Source organism: Pteronotus mesoamericanus, unplaced genomic scaffold, assembly GCF_021234165.1.
Source record: "Pteronotus mesoamericanus isolate MK-2021 breed Mesoamerican mustached bat unplaced genomic scaffold, CSHL_Meso_final contig_100, whole genome shotgun sequence".
Lineage (NCBI taxonomy): Eukaryota > Metazoa > Chordata > Mammalia > Chiroptera > Mormoopidae > Pteronotus > Pteronotus mesoamericanus.
Window position 1 is genome coordinate 822,068 of NW_026554999.1, and position 11,339 is coordinate 833,406.

At 38.5% G+C, this 11,339-nt stretch overlaps 1 pseudogene; it reads right to left on the reverse strand.

Annotated features, from left to right (window-relative positions):
* Nucleotides 1-2,143: 2,143 nt before the first annotated feature.
* Nucleotides 2,144-3,489, reverse strand: LOC129075704 (protein EURL homolog; annotated as a pseudogene).
* Between the last annotated feature and the right edge of the window lie 7,850 nt (nucleotides 3,490-11,339).

Sequence of the window (11,339 nt, forward strand, 5' to 3'; positions counted from 1 at the left end):
TGACTCATCCCCTCTACAGCCCAGATGTGGTGCCCTGCAACTTCTGACTTTTTCCAAAGCTGAAACCACCTTTGAAAGGGAAGAGATTTCAGACTGTCAATAAGATTCAGGAAAATACGATGGGGCAGCTGATGGTTATTAGAACTGTGTGAGGTCCCAAGGTACCTACTTTGACAGGGACTGAGGCATCATTGTCCCAAGTACAATATTTCTTGTATCTTCTTCAATAAATGTCTCAATTTTTCATATTACATGGCTGGATACCTTCTGGACAGACCTCATATGCGCTGCCCAAGTGAGTACTTTTCTTTTTGTTTTAAACTGTTAGTGACTTTACAGAACCAAACAGGAAGCAAAAACACCAACAGACTACATTTCTTTCTTTTTTTTAAAATTACATTTCTATCTCCAAAACATTTTAGAGAAAGTAGAGTGACAAAGAATATTTTAAAATGATAGTAGTTGTACTTAATCTTCATTGAGGTATAATTGATTATTGTCTGTCTTTCCAGTCAAGTGAGATTTGATTAAATCTCAGAGAAAACCCCAAATCCCCACACTATTATTACCAATTTCATTGTTCTTCCTATGTAACATATAGAAAAACAATACAAGATATCCCTTGAGAATCAATGTGTGACTGTTCAGTCAAATAGGATGGTTTTACACTTGAGCTGTAACACTTACTAACCAGCCATCCTTGGGCAATTGACTTGATTTTTAGAAGCTTCAGCTTTTTAGTCTATAAAATGTAGATTATAAAACTTAGCTCCTAGGGTTATTGAAATCATTAAATGAACTAGTGCAGGCGAAGGGCCTAGCTTAGAGCCTGGAACAAAGTTGACCCTCAACAAATATTGGCTTACTCTCTCCCTCCCTTTCTTCTTATAGTACCTTGAATATTGCTTTGACACATGGAAACTCTTAACTGATTGCCAAGTGACTATATGAAGATTTTCTTCACTCCTAGGTAGAAAATTGCCCCCAATTTCTTCCCTTCTGTACTGGTGACTTAAGTTCAACACAATATGTCTGATGATTTCTACTAAATCTTTATATTTTTTTTTAGAAAAAATATTTTATTTTCTTGTATATTGGCTTTAAAAACATTATTAATTTTTCTTTCATAAGAGTTATTAGAAGTCAAACAGTTTAGGTAGTTAGATTTCTACTCCAACACACATTTGTCTTTGAAAAGCAAGATAGTAGTTGTAAAAACAGTGTATTAAGGGAATAGAATGCAGTGATCTGAAATGTGGGTAACATATTCATAAATGAAAGTGTAATATAGTATACAGAGCCATTCAAATACACATTTATAAAGAGAATAGACAAGCAACTAAAACAGTATTTTATATATAAAATTTTTCTTAAAATATTGGTCATAATAAATAAGAGGTGATATTATGAATTTCATTTCCCTCTTAAAATTTATCTTTAAATATTTCAGACTAATCAATCTAAGGAATTTGTTAACCTTCTGTTGTTTTGAAAGGTGAATTAAATTAAACTACATTTAATAAAATCACACTTTAACAGTATATTTAAATAGTCACATGTGGTAAAGGTTAGAGAGGGGCCATTTAGTAGTTATGGGAAAAAGGATTCCCAAAATAAAACAAAATGACTTAACCCTAGAAGACAAGAATATAATGATCTGCTTTTTTTTGACAAAGATGTTAAATACTACCTTTAAGCTTTGCAAATTTTTTAAAAAAGATTTTATTTTATTTTATTTTTAGAAAGGGTGAAAGGGAGGGAGAAAGAGAAGGAGAGAAACATATGTGCGAGGGAGGCATTGATCAGTTGCCTCTTGTACTGGGGACCTGGCCTGCAACGGAGGCACGTGCCCTGACTGGGAATTGAACTGGCAACCTTTTGGTTTGCAGGCCGGTGCTCAATCCACTGAGCCACACCAACCAGGGCAGCTCTGTACATTTAATGACCATAAAAAATGGACCATGCCATCTGGATGTATGAGAGGCAACCAATCCATGTTTCTCTTCCTCTCTTCTCTTCTCTCTAAAAATAAATAAATAAAATATTTTAAAAAATGGACCATAACTTTCTTCAACTTCTTCAAGGTTTGCATGCCTGGCATACTAGTAAATGGTAGGGCTTAGGAAGTTAGTATAAGTTTAGTTCAGTCGTCTATGGGCAAGTGTGACTTCATTCCCATTCACCCTGCTTGCAGACATGGTATAACTTGGAATGGTTCCTGGGAAGCTGTTTGATGGCAACATGGTGGACATGGAACTCTGAGGCCAAAGAATCTTTTTCTTTTTCTTGCACTTTGTGTTTTAACTCTCAAAAACTACTTGTATTTGCTGTTGGAACTTTACATTCAGTTGCTTTACCTCCCCAAACATCATCAAATTCATTTCCTGTCTGCTGTAATGTAGATGCTGGGTCTGGACATTAGCCTGTGGGTTAGAGATTGTCTCCTCTTTGTTCTATGCCTGGTTGTGACTCTGAGGCCACAATATACTACTGGGCATAAAGTAAGTGGCATCTGGATCTTGTAGCATAGCAAAGCCCAAAGTCTGTATTTTCTCTCTGCTCCAATATATTTTTTTAAGTCCCTACACGAGGATATTTTTTCATTGCTTTGAGAGAGAGAGGAAGGGAGGAAGGGAGGGAGGCTGGGGGAGGGGGAGGAAGGGACATCGGTGTGAGAGAGAAACATCAATTGGCTGCCTTCTCATACATGCTCTGACCAGGGATCCAACCTACAACCTGGATATGTGCCCTGATTGGGAATTGAACCAACAACCCTTTGGTCCACAGCATGAAACTCCAACTACCTGAGCTACACCAACCAGTGCTCCAATATTCTTTGTGTAGAGTCTGAGAGGCCACCTGTACTGCCATCCATCCCCTTTGCAGAATACTTTCATACTTGGGAGTCAAACTGTAGGGATAACTTTTCATCTGGCTTATGCGTGAAATTAAACAGGTGATGCTGGGGGTTGTTAGAACATTCAGAACCTGGCCCTTGCTGGGTAGCTTGGTTGGTTAGAGCATCCTCCCAATATGGCAAGATTGTAGGTTCAATCCCTGGTCAGGGCATATACAAGAATCAATCAATAAATGTATAAATAAGTGGAACAGCAAATTGATTTGTCTCTCTCTCTCTCAAATCAATAAATAAAAAAAAGAACATTCAGAACCTGAATCCACATCCTTATTTTGTGCTTACTGTACAATCCAGTTTATCTTCTTACTCATAATGATTTTAACGTTTTCATAATAAGTGCTTTTTGAAAGCTTAGATCAAGGACAATCAGTTTGGAATCAAATGGTATTTTTCAAAGCAGTCTTTGTGGCCTCTTAAAGATGTGGTGTGCAAGAGATTAGATTTTGGTACTCCTTCAATATTTAGCTCAAAACAAACATGGTAGGAGAGTATTTCTTTGTTCCCAGTTTACAAGCACTGCAAATGTTGTCGTCATTCAAATCAATGTTTACAAACTGCTCCTCTTCATTCATTGTGCTCTGTCCAGCTTAGTGCACAGCCACAGCTGTTCTGCACATCTAGGGCTCCTACACTTTGTCTTTAAGTAAATATCAGTTGTACATTATTGTACACCCCTGAAAGATTTGGAAAACATATTAGGAAAAATGACAGAGTAGAATAGACCCAGTGTTTATAGTTACAGTAAATGAATCAAAGGAAGAAGACAGGATTGGAAAAGCATCATTAAAGTATCCCTGAAAGGTAGAAAATTTCAGACAGTTATACAGTTATGTTAAGTTCAGACAGGCATAAAATTATAAGATAGACTTCTTGCTATGAAGAAGTGAAAGGCTGACAAATTATTTTACCCAAAACAACTATAAAACTGCAAAATTTTCAGCCCTGGCTGGGGGGCTCAGTTGATTGAAGCATTGTCCCGAAGAGCAAAATGGTTGTGAGCTTGATTCCAGTCAGGGCACATACCTAGACTGCAGGTTCAAGCCCATTTTGGGGTGCATATGAGAGGCAATCAGTGTCTCTCTCTCTCCCCCGCCCTCCTACCTCTTTCTCTCCTTTGCTCGCTCTCTAAAATGAATAAACATACCCTTGGGTGAAGATTTTAAAAACTATAAAATTTTCAAAATCAATCATTTCATGGTGCTGGGAATTTATAGGACTCAGCAAACAGAAAATTAAAAATCATATATTCATTAACAATTGCTGAACAATAGGAGTCTCCAACTGAAGAATGAGTGTGCTATCCGAGGGATGCCTCCATCTGCTATCCCATTCTGTTGAAACTGTTGTCCTGTTAGGGTCGTGCTGGCTGTGAAAACCAGTAGTTTTGCTGCTGCAGCAACCCTAGGTTTGGGAGCCTGAGGTGGGGCTATGATCTCCTTGCTCCTGAAGGGAGACCTCCACAGATGAGATATCCCTCCCGATATTTATGTGCCACATATGAGTATGGGACCAGACTGTTCCATATCTCTGCCTCTCCTACCAGTCTCAATGTGGGTTTTTCTTTATATTCTTAGTTGTTCATTTTTTTTTGGTGTTGAATTTTGTAAGCTTTTTAATAAACTTTGGATATTAATCTCTTATCAGATGTATCAGCAAATATGTACTCCCATTCTGTGGGTTGTCTTTTTATTTTGTTGATGTTTTAATTTGCTGTGCAAAAACTTTTTAGTTTTATGTAGTCCCATTTGTTTATTTTTTCTTTTGTTTCCCTTGTCTGGAGAGAGATATCTGATAAAATATTGCTATGATCTATGTCCTTCAACTTTGCTCTTCTTTCTCAGGTTTGCTGTTGCTATGTGGGAACTTTGTGGTTCCATATAAATTTTTGAAATATTTGTTCTAGTGCTCTGAAATGTGTCACAGAACCTTGATAGGAATTGTGTTGAATGTATAGATTGCTTTAGGTAGAATGGGCATTTTAATGATGTTAAATATTCCTATCCATGTATACAGTGTGTGCTTCTACTTATTTGTATCTTCATCAATTTCTTTCTTAACTGTCTTATAATTTTCTGAGCACAGGTGTTTTATATCCTTGGTTAGATTTTTGAAAGCAATTGTAAGTGGGATTGTTTTTTTAAATTTCCTTTTCTGTTACTTTGTTATTGGCATATAAAATGCCGCTGATATTTGGATATTAATTTTGTATCCTGCTACTTTGCTGAATTCATTGATCAGTTCTAGTAGTTTCTTGGTGAAATCTTTGGGGTTTCTATGTACAGTATCATGTCATCTGCAAAAAAAGACAGATTCCTTCTTCCTTTCCAACTTGGATGCCATTTATTTCTTTTTTTCTGATTGCTATGTCTAGGACTTCCAGTACTATGTTGAGTAACAGAGCAGGGCAAAGCAGTCCCTGTCATGCTCCTAGACCACCTTCTTACACCACACATAAGAAGAAATTCAAAATGGGTAAAGACTTAAATGATAGATCCAAAATCATAAAAATTGTAGAAGAAAACATAGGAAGCATAATCATGGACATCGCTTATAGAAATATTTTATCGGATATTTCCCCAGGCAAAGGAAACAAAAGAAAAATAAACAAATGGGACTATATCATACTAAAAAAGTTTTGCACAGCAAAGGGAAACATCAACAAAATATGTTCTCCACAGTACGGGAGAACTTATTTGTTAATACATCTGATAAGGGATTAAATGGCACAATTTATAAAGAACTTACAAAACTCATCACCCCCACCAAAAACAACAACAACAACAAAACAACCCAAAGCAACAACTTGTAGGACTTCCAGTTAAGAGGAAAGTATAGGTAAACATGCCTTGACTCCTCATACAACCACATCAAAATTACAACTAAAGTATAGAACAATCATTGCTCAGAACTGTCAGAAATAGAATTGAATGGAAGTCTGACAACTACAGAATTAAAGAAACCACATCCATACAGATTAGTAGGTGGGGCAGAGGCACAGAATGGGCTGGTCCTCTTTCATGCGTGGTGGATAAAAATTCAGAAGGCATATCTTGGGAGCATGGCGTCCCAGCTTCACACCAGGCCCCACAGCCCAAGGTTCCAATGTCAGAAAGATAAGTCCCTGTAACTTCTGGCTGCAAAAACTAGTGGAAATTGCATCAGTGGAAGAAACATCTGAAGTTCCAAGCAGCTCCCCTTAAAGAACCCACACATGGCCTTAATCAGACTCACTCCCTCTGAGCTCCAGCACAGGGGTAGCAGTTTGAAAAGCAAAGTGGCACACAGGGAGGAACTGACGTGTCTGATATCAAGGCGGGAGCTGGGGGACAGCTTTCTCCCAGATAGAAAGGTGGGAAGAGACCATTGTCCCTTTTCTGAACTCTCCCCTCAAAGAACCACAGAGCTGGAGGGCAGGTGCCATATCTAAGACTCCATCAACCTGGTAAACACTATTTGCCCTACCCTGGAGATCCAAGGGACTGCCCCACCCAACTTATGGGCCCATCCAAGCTGCTAACAGAGACTTTTCCATATGAGTCTTGCTTATACTTCACAACTTCCTAAATATTCTCAAACAAGTAACAGCCAGCCTCACTGAACTCCCAGCCCCAGTATCACTTGCTAAGTGGCTCCAGGCCTTGCACTAGCAGCAGCTAGCCTAGATTCACAGCTTGGCTTCACCTGGGATTCTCCAAGCCCAGCAGAAGTAAAGGCCATCTCAGATTGCTTCATAGCTCATGAAGGATGATCCCAAGAAGAACATAGTTCGGGGTTGACCTTGACCTGCACCACCTGGGAAACCCCAGAGCCTGTGCACCCAGTGGATAACAATAGACCATGTCAGAGCACCACCACCCTACCCCTCCTCAGCTGATCCTTCATGGAGGGCAGAGGTTGGTGGCCAGTGGTCACAACCAGTCCTTATAGCTGACTGACCTGGGCAAATACCTCTCACTGATCTACCAACAGCAATCAAGGCTCAACTACAAGAAGAGGATGTACTCAGCTCACACAAAGGATGCACCTCAAGTACTCATCTCGGGTGATAGGGGAATCTGTGCCACTGGACCCTATAGTAATCCTATTACATTAGGCTGTGCTATTAAGACAGAGAGTCATAGCAGCTCTATTTAATACATAGAAACAAACACAGGGAGGCTGTCAAAATGAAGAGACAAAAAACAAAACAAAACAAAACAAAACATGGGCCAAATGCAAGAACAGATCAAAACTCAAGAAAAAGGCCTAAATATAATGGAGATAAACAATTTATTAGATGCAGAGTTCAAGACACTGGTTATAAGGATGCTCAAGGAACTTAGTGAGGACCTCAACAGCATAAAAAAGATCTAGTCAGAAATGAAGGAATAAGGAAACTAATTGAAATAAAGGACAATTTACAGGGAAACAACAGTAGAGTGGATGAAGCTGTGAGTCAAATCAATGATTTGGAACATAAGGCAGCAAAAACAACCAATGAGAACAAGAAGAAAAAAAAAATAATAACAAAAAAACAAACCCAAGGATAGTGTAAACAATCTCATGGACAACTTCAAACATTCCAACATTTGCCTCATAAGAGTACCAGAAGAAGAGAAAGAGCAAGAAATTGGAAATCTATTTGAAAAAATAATGAAAGAAAACTGCCTTAATTTGGTGAAGGAAATAGATATGCAGGTCCAGTAAGCACAGAGAGTCCTGCACAAGATGGATGCAAAGAGGACCACTCCAAAACACATCATAATTAAAAAGCTGAAGGGCAAAGATAAAGATAGAATCTTAAAAGCAGCAAGAGAAAAGAAGTTAGTTACATACAGGGGAGATCCCATTAGACTGTAAGTTCATTTCTCAAAAGAAAATTTGCAGGCTAGAAAGGATTGGCAAGAAATATTCAGAGTCATGAAAAACAGGGGACCTACAACCACGATTGCTCTACTTAGCAAAGCCATCATTTAGGATCTAAGGGTAGATGAAGAGCTTCCCGGACAAGAAAAACCTAAAGGAGTTCATAATCACCAAACCATTAGTATATGAATTGTTAAAGGGACTTATTAAAGAAGATCAGAATTAAGAAAAATAAATGATAATAAATATATACCTATCAATATATGAATCTAGGATCCAAGATGGTGAAAGAGTAAGTAGAATATACACTAACTTTCTCCCAGGACAAATCTGGAATCATAATTAAATTGTAGAAAAATCATCATGAATAACCAACTGATCACTAGCTGGAGAGAAGCCTTATAACCAGTGACAAACAAAGAAATCACTTCACCACATCGAGACTGTTAAGGATGCCCAAGAAGGCTGGGTGGACTCCACGTGCAGCAGCAAAGTATTGGAGGGATATTTCTGTGGCTGCTGTGTTCCTCCTGAGAAACATGAACTGGAACCCCAAGCTGGGCTCCCCAGCCTACACAGCAGACTGGTAAGGAACCCAGGTAACACCCAGCTGTGAATAGCAGTTGGGTTTCTGTCTGCCAGGGAGAGACAGCTGGAGATGCAGGGAACCTCTTAAAAGGCCAATACACAAAATTTTGTTTGAAGCCACTTACCCTGGACTCTGGCAGAGGGAGGGCAGAGTGGACTAGAGATGCTTGAGGAGAGTCTGGGGTTGGTGGCTCTGGGGAGAGGACTGAAAGAACAGCCTCTAGGATCCCCATGCTGAGTAATAACCCATTCTGCAGAAGCCATCTTTCTCAGACAAAGTAATCCTTTCTGAACAGCATCAGCCTGAGGTAAAGCAATAATTCCTCCTGTAGAAACTACTCTGCCACACACTGTGGTGCTTCAGCTTAAGGCTATACCACTGATTAGTTTAACAACTAAGGTGATAAATTCAAAGAAGCAGGCAAAATGGGAAAACAAAGAAACAAACCCCAAATGAAAGAACAAGAGAATTCTCCAGAAGAAGAACTATATGAAATGGAGGCAAGCGATTTATCAGATAGAAAATTTAGTGATGATTATAAGGATACTCAGCAGCATGAAAAAATGACATAGAAACCATAAGAAAGAACCAGTCAGAAATAAAGAATGCAATATCTAAAATAAAAAAATACAATGGAGGAATAAACAGTAGCCTAGATGAAGAAGACTATTGAATCAGAGAGTTGGAAGACAAGGTAGGAAAAAACCCCTAGGCAGAGCAGCAAAGAGAAAAAAGAATTAAAAAAAAATGAGTAGAACTTAAGAAATATTTTGGACAACATGAAGTGTAACAACATTCACATCATGGGAATACCAGAACAAAAAGAGAGTGAGCAAGGGATTAAGAATGTATTTGAAAAAATAATGACCAAAATCTTCCCTAATCTGGTGAAGGAAAAAGACACACAAGTTCAGGAAGCTCAGAGTCCCAAACAAGGGACCCAAGGAGGCCTGCACTGAAACATATCATATTTAAAATAAGAATGCTTAAAGACAAGGAGAAAAACCTAAAAGCCACAAGAGAAAAGCAGGTAGTAACCTACAAGGGAGCACCAATTAGATTGACATCTGATTACTCCAAAGAAACATTTCAGGCCAGAAGGGGGTGGTGTGAAATATTCAAGGTGATGAAAGCATGACCTACAACCAAAAGCTACTTTACCAGCAAAGCTATCATTTAAAATTGAGGGAGAAATAAGGAGCTTCCCAGAAAAGAAAAAACTAAAGGAGTTTGCTAACAAACTCCTTTACTGCAAACCAGTTACTGCAACAAGTGTTAAAGGGCTTGCTTCAAGAAGAAGAAGAAGAAAAAAAGAAAGGAAAAACCCCCCACGGGAAAACAGTCTAACAATAAAGTGGCAATGGGATACCTTAAATGTAAATGGCTTACATTCTCAAAAAAAAAAAAAAAAAAAGAATAGGGTAGCTGAATGGATAAGAAAACAAGACCCATATATATGCTGCCTCTAAGAGACCCATCTCAGATTGAAAGATACACACAGTCTAAAAGTAAAGGGATGGAATAAGATATTTCATGCAAATGGAAAGGGAAAAAAAGATGGGGAAGCAATACTTATATCTAACAAAATAGACTTTAAAACCAAGCCTATAGTAAGAGACAAAAAGGGACATTACATAGTGATAAATGGAGCAAACCAACAACAGGATATAACCCTAGTAAAACATTTATGCACCCAACATAGGAGTGGTAAATATGTAAAGCAAATCTTGATGGACATAAAAGGATAGATTGACAGAAATACAGTCATAGTCAGGGATTTTAACACCCCACTGACTTCAACAGATAGATTGTCCAGGCAGAAAATCAATAAGGAAACAGTGGCCTTAAATGACACATTAGATAAAATGGATTTAATTGATGTCTTCAGAGTACTTCACCCCGAAACAGCAGAATATACAAAAACCTTTCCAGTGTTCATGGAGTGTTTTTCCAGGATAGACCACTTACAAAACTCAACACCAAAAAAACAAAGAACCCAATTAAAAAATGGGCAAAGGGTCTGAATAGACACTTCTCCGAAGAGGGCATACAGATGGCCAATAGACATATAAAAAGGTGCTCAATGTCACTAGTCATCAGAGAAATGCAAATAAAAACCACAATGGAATACCATCTCACTCCTGTCAGAATGTCTATCATCAGTAGATCAACAAACAGCAAGTGCTGGCAAGGATGTGGAGAAAGCCACATCCACTCTTTTGCGCTATTGGTGGGAATGCAGACGAATGCAGCCACTGTGGAAAGCAGTACGGAGATACATCAAAAAGTTAAAAATAGATCTGCCTTTTGAACCAATACTCCCACTTCTGGGAATATATCTGAAGGAACCCAAAAGACTAATTAAAAAGAATATAAAGACCTCTGTGTTCATTGCAGTGTTGCATACGATTGCCAAGATATGGAAGCAGCCCAAGAGTCCCTCGGTAGACGAATGGATAAAACAATTGTGGGACATTTACACAATGGAATACTACTTGGCTGTAAAAAAGATGAAAATTTTACCCTTTGTGACAGTATGGATGGACAGGAAAACATTATTTTAAGTGAAATAAGCCAGACAGAAAGATAAATCTCATACGATTTCATTCATATGTGGAATCTAATGAACAAACTGAACAAACAAGGAAAATGTGGACAGACTCAGAGATGAAGAGCAGGCTGACAGCTGGGGTGGCGGGAAAAGAGATGGGGTGGAGGGATTCAGCAAAAAGGAAAAAAGACTCATGTACACGGACCCCTGTGTGGTGATTGTGTGTGGGGGATTGTAAGGGGATTAAATGGTAATGGAAAAAAATAAAAATTAAATTAAAAAGGAAAACCCAAATGAATCTAAAAACCAACTAAACAAACAAAAACAGGCTGAATCATGGATATGGGGAGCATTTTGATGGTTGTCAGATGGGGGGGTTGGGAGGAAATGGGTGAAGAGGTGAGGGGATTAGGAAATACAAATTGGTAGTTACAGAA